Below are 6249 nucleotides of genomic sequence, written 5' to 3' on the forward strand. Positions count from 1 at the left end.
ACCAAGGGGATGTAGCTCAGATGGTAGAGCGCTCGCTTAGCATGCGAGAGGTACGGGGATCGATACCCCGCATCTCCATTTTTCTGATAACATTTTTTCCTTCTCTTTTCCTTAGTTTGATTGGAAAAAAAAAGGTTAGCACTCTTGTAAGGACCATTATTCCACTTGAATAAGGATTTTTAACTTCAATTAAATTCAAAATAGTTGACAAAATAAGGGCATATTGTAATCTTGATTTTGTCATCAATTCCTCAAAATGAGTAAATTCCTTGGATTGTCACCCGGGATCATTCTATTAAAGTCACTTTTCTTTCTTTTATGATAACAAAGTCACCTAAGTATTGCATTTTGACTAAGAAAATAAATACTATACATTTTGATATGCCATGTCATATTAAAACTCTATTTTTTCAATGATAAAATTTATTTAACCCATGACCCGTCTAACCCCTCCAAAGGTGTATCGTATGATTACTGAATAATTATATAGATATTATTATTTGCTCTTTTTTAATTTATTCAAATATTTTGAACTATTCTGCTTACCTCCTCCTCATGTCGCCTCCCGCCATATCTTTGTTATTTGTTTTAATAGTTCTTATTTTCATGGTTTTGGGGTTCTTATACTATTAAAATTATTAATTTTCTTAGTTTATAGTTCTATTCTATTCTATTCTATTATTATTAATATTATTTGTAAGGATTAGTTTTTATATATATATATATATATATATATATATATATATATTAAAGCAAGAATGTTCTACACTAAATGTTGAACGACCAAAATATCCCTAAAATATTGATCGACTTTTATACCCTTTAGTATTTAAATTATCTCTTTAACACTAATGTCCAAAAAAGTAAAAGTATTTGAATTCTTGTAGAGTCCAAGTCTTTTAAAAATCAAAACCATCGGTTGATATCTTGATACTCCAAATGATCCGTTGGTCATTCAAACAAGGAGTCTAACTGGCTCTCCAATTTGCTTTAGGATGCAAATCCTATTTGGTCCGATTTTCCGATTATGCAAACTTCATAGTTTTAGTAGGAGATGACCTAGAGATTTAAGATTAAGTTTAGTAGGTCATTGAATCCCGCACGATAAGAGCAGATGACTCTGTCTGAAAGATCATAATCTTTGGTCTTTGCCGAATTTGAACTCTCGTCATTACTAAGAGAAGCTTTGAAAGGATATCACATTATATTGATGTTTTGGTCGTGCAACTTTCTCCACGACAAAAGCACTCCTTCGAACTCTGACATCAAAGCGGTATACGGTCGAAATAGATTTCAGCCTTGACATGTCCGATCGAGTTTGAAGGGTGATGTATCGAAGTAAGATCCCGAAGGGGGACGAACTAACCTCGAACCCGGGGAGGCCGGTCCGTGTCGAAATCGATATCATAATCAAACTTGAATAAGAATCGAACCATGATGCAGGGTAGACCTACCGTGCTGATAATCCAGAGACCAACTAACATTGATCTGGAATCAATTCGAGGGCTCGAACCAAGATCACAAGTTCGAGCCGAAATCAAGCTCAAACCAAAATCGAGGATTCTAAGCAAGATCGAGCTCGCAGACAAAAGCCGTTGCAATCCCACTAGAGAGAATCTTGGCAGAAATTATGGAAAAACTGACTTATCATGGGGTCTCCCACTGAATGTTTATTTTATTATACTTGGAGCCGAATCCCTTCACTATAAAAGGACTTGGTTATCATTTGTGTAGGACAAGTTTTTCTGAGACTTACATTGTAATAAAAGTACTATATTGTTCTATAGTAAAGAATAGCTCTTTCAGTTTCTTAGATTGATTCTATTTGTCGAATCCTAAGGTTCATTGTTCTTGATAACCTTATCTAGATTGCATTCTATCCAATCTACATTTACATTTTTATTTATCCTTGCATTTTGTATCAAGTTACGCTACATATCCTCGGAACTGCATATAAATTCAACTCTATCTGTTTTTCGGGTAAACAGTTTGGCGCCCACCGTGGGGCCGAGGATAACAGTGGTCATTTGATACAAATCTGAAAAAAACACGCCATTGTGCTTTGCACTTATTTTCGAAAACATCTTGAATTTTGGGCCAGCTACGAATAACCACCGATCGAATGGCTTCACCGATCGATTACGAAGTCGACCTTCAAGATGAAACCAACAACTTGGCACCCGAGGCTCGAATCGAAGTACCCGAAATTCGAGCCGAAATACCATTGGATGTCAATTCACAAATAGCTTTGGAGGCGAACCAGCATTCCGAACCGGAAAGAAGCATTCAGGGCGGTACTCGATCCGTAGCCCGAGACACCCAAAACCCAAGGGAAATCGGGGCCAGCTTACGTAAGATCTTCGAGATGCTGCAAGCCCAACAAGTAGTGATAGCTCAGCTACAGAGCCAAACCCGCGCACAAAGCAGGCCGGTTTCCAATCCACTTTGAGAAGTCACTCCCAGAACAGAGCCTGCCATAGTGAAATCTAACGAGCAAGAATCGGGGACTACTCCCGGAATTACTAAATTGCTGGAGGAACTCACAAAACGAGTCGAAGCCAACGACAAGAGGGTAGAAACGTACAATGCCAGGGTCGACCAAATCCCGGGGGCTCCACCAATGATAAAGGGGTTTGATTCGAAAAAATTCATACAAAAGCCTTTTCCGTCGAGTGCGGCACCGAAGCCAATCCCCAAAACAATCCGTATGCCCGAAATTCCCAAATATAACAGTACGACCGATCCTAACGAACATGTCACCTCTTACACATTTGCCATAAAAGGCAACGATTTGGAAGATGATGAGATCGAATCCGTGCTGTTGAAAAAGTTCGGGGAGACCCTCTCGAAAGGAGCTATGATCTGGTACCACAATTTACCGCCGAATTCCATCGATTCTTTTTCCATGTTAGCAGATTCATTCGTAAAGGCATATGCTGGTGCCATAAAGGTTGCAACGAGGAAATCAGACCTCTTCAAAGTAAAGCAAAGGCAGGGTGAAATGCTGAGGGAATTCGTATCCCGATTTCAAATGGAACGCATGGAATTACCCCCGGTCACAGATGACTGGGCCGTACAAGCCTTCACCCAAGGGTTGAACGAGCTAAGTTCGACAACATCACATCGGCTGAAACAAAATTTGATCGAGTATCCAGCGGTAACTTGGGCGGATGTGCACAACCGATATCAATCGAAAATTAGGGTCGAGGATGATCAGTCGGGAGCCTCGTACGGACCCGTTCATCAGAACAGGATAGTTATTAATCAAAAGTTGATCGACAGAGAACAAAGGTCGAACAGAGACCGATATCGACCATACATCGCAGATCGGGTGAACAACGATTCAACACGCAACGCAGTTCGGAACAATCGAAGGATTGATCGAGGACAAAATTCTCAGGGGCTTATGAGTAAGAGCGGCTTCGATAAGTATGTTGATCCTATAGAAGCACCTCAATTATCAGAATATAACTTCAGCGTTGGTGCATCCGCTCTCGTGTCGGCCATCGGACGCATCAAAGACACTAAATGGCCTCGACCAATGCAGACCGATCATGCCCGAAGAAATCCCAATCAAACGTGTGAATATCATGGTACCCATGGCCACAGAACAGAAGATTGCAAGCACCTAAGAGAGGAAATAGCTCGCTTATTTAACAAAGGGCACCTTCGGGAGTTTCTGAGTGATAGGGCAAAGAGCCATTTTAAAAGTAGGGATTTCAGCAAGCAAAACGAGCAAGAATAACCGCAGCACGTCATCCACATGATCATCGGCGGCATCGATACCCCTCAGGGACTAATGCTTAAACGCACTAAAACATCGATAGTGAGGGAAAAGCGATCTCGGACTCAGGATTATGCACCCATGGGGACTCTGTCCTTTGATGATGAAGATGCAGAGGGGGTCATCCAACCTCACAACGATGCACTGGTAATATCCGTACTCGTGAATAAAACTAAAATTAAGCGTGTGTTAATCGATCCAGGTAGCTCGGCCAACATCATCTGATTGAAGGTAGTGGAGCAGCTCGGCCTACAGGATCATATCGTACCCGCAACTCTGGTGCTAAACGGGTTCAATATGGCATGTGAAACCACCAAAGGTGAGATAGTCCTACCAATAAACGTGGCCGGAACCATCCGGGAAATAAAGTTTCACGTGATCGATGGCGATATGAGATATAATGCCCTTTTCGGAAGGCCATGGATCCATAACTCAAGCTGTGCCTTCGACCCTACACCAGGCCCTCAAATTCCCGACATAGGGAGGTGTCAAAATGGTGTATGGAGAACAACCAGTCGCGAAAAAAATGTTCGTCGTCGACGAAGCTAAACCAGTGTCCTCACTTTCGCCGATAAAAGGATCGATCCCGGAAGGAGAACGGGACACCAAATAGCAATCACAGACATCGGCTTCAACCCAGCCAGACAACCAGAAAATCGAAGAGGATGGTGATCAAAGGGTCCCTCAATCTTTCGTGATTCCCGATGACTCCGAGGCCACAAAATTGACGATCGAGGAGCTAGAGCAAGTCATATTAATCGAGCACTGGCCCGAGCGAAAGGTATACTTGGGAACGGGGTTGAGCCCTGAACTCAGGAAGAAACTCGTTCAATTTCTTATCGATAACATCGATTGTTTTGCCTGGTCCCATTTAGATATAACAGGGATCCCGCCGGACATAACGACGCATCAGTTAAGTTTGGACCCCAGGTTCAGACCGGTGAAGCAAAAGAGAAGACCCCAGTCTGATAGAAAGCACGCATTCATAAAGGACGAGGTAACCAAGCTTCTCGAAGTAGGGTCTATTCGGGAGGTGAAATATCCCGAATAGTTAGCCAACATAGTTGTAGTCCCTAAAAAAGGGAACAAACTTAGAATGTGCGTGGACTATAAGGATTTGAACAAAGCATGCCCCAAAGATTCCTTTCCGCTGCCCAGTATCGATCGCATGATCGATGCTACGGCCGGCCACGAGATCCTCACTTTTCTCGATGCCTAAATCGGGTATAATCAAATCCAAATGAACCCGGAGGACCAGGAAAAGACTTCATTTGTCACCAAGTATGGAACGTATTATTATAATGTGATGCCCTTCGGGCTAAAAAACGCAGGGGCTACTTACCAACGCCTAGTAAATAAAATATTTGAAGAACAAATAGGAAAATCAATGGAAGTTTATATTGATGACATGATAGTTAAGTCCCTGCGCGCAGAGGACCATTTAACTCATTTGCAGGAAACGTTCGAGATTTTAAGAAAATACAACATGAAGCTAAACCCCAAGAAATGTGCTTTCGGAGTCGGTTCGGGCAAGTTCCTCGGCTTCATGGTGTCACATCGGGGAATAGAGATTAACCCCGATAAAATCAAGGCCATCAAAGACATCGTCGTTATGGACAGCGTGAAGGCCGTACAAAGGCTAACGGGTCGGATTGCCGCCTTAAACCGGTTCATCTCAAGATCATCTGATCGAAGTCATAAATTTTTCTCCCTACTCAAAAAGAAGAACGATTTTTCTTGGACCCCGGAGTGCCAACAAGCATTAGAAGAACTAAAGCGATATCTATCAAGCCCACCACTGCTTCATACTCAAAAAACAAATGAGAAACTTTGTTTGTACTTGGCAGTATCGGAAGTCGCCGTAAGCGGTGTCCTAGTTCGAGAAGAGCAAGGTACGCAATTCCCCGTTTATTATACGAGTCGAACCTTAGGAGAGGCGGAAACTAGATATCCGCTCCTAGAAAAATTAGCACTTGCACTGATAAGCGCCTCAAGAAAGTTAAGGCCGTACTTTCAATGTCATCCCATATGTGTATTGTCCACTTACCCGCTTCGTAATATTTTGCACAAACCCGAGTTATCAGGCCAACTGGCCAAAGGGGTCGTCGAACTCAGTGGGTACTATATCGAATATCAACCCCGCACGGCCATCAAATCTCAAATTTTAGCAGACTTCGTGGACGATTTCACACCAACCCTCGTACCCGAAGTCGAAAAAGAACTGTTGAAATCAGGTACATCATCAGGGGTATGGATCCTTTTTACGGACGGGGCTTCGAACGTAAAAGGGTCCGGGCTGGGCATAGTTTTGAAACCACCCACGGGTAGCACTATTAGGCAATCTATTAAAACTATCAAGTTGACTAACAACGAGGCCGAGTATGAAGCCATGATTGCAGGTCTCGAGCTAGCTAGAAACTTGGGAGCAGAAGTCATTGAAGCCAATTGCGACTCCTTGCTGGTGG

The 6249-nt window shown here is 42.6% G+C and overlaps 1 non-coding gene across 1 annotated transcript; it reads left to right on the forward strand.

Annotated features, from left to right (window-relative positions):
* The first annotated feature begins 5 nt into the window (after positions 1 to 5).
* On the forward strand, positions 6 to 78 carry TRNAA-AGC (transfer RNA alanine (anticodon AGC)). The gene has a single exon. It is a non-coding gene; the product is annotated as a tRNA-Ala (tRNA).
* The last annotated feature ends 6171 nt before the right edge of the window (positions 79 to 6249 follow it).

This window comes from Nicotiana tabacum, chromosome 17, assembly GCF_000715075.1.
Source record: "Nicotiana tabacum cultivar K326 chromosome 17, ASM71507v2, whole genome shotgun sequence".
Lineage (NCBI taxonomy): Eukaryota > Viridiplantae > Streptophyta > Magnoliopsida > Solanales > Solanaceae > Nicotiana > Nicotiana tabacum.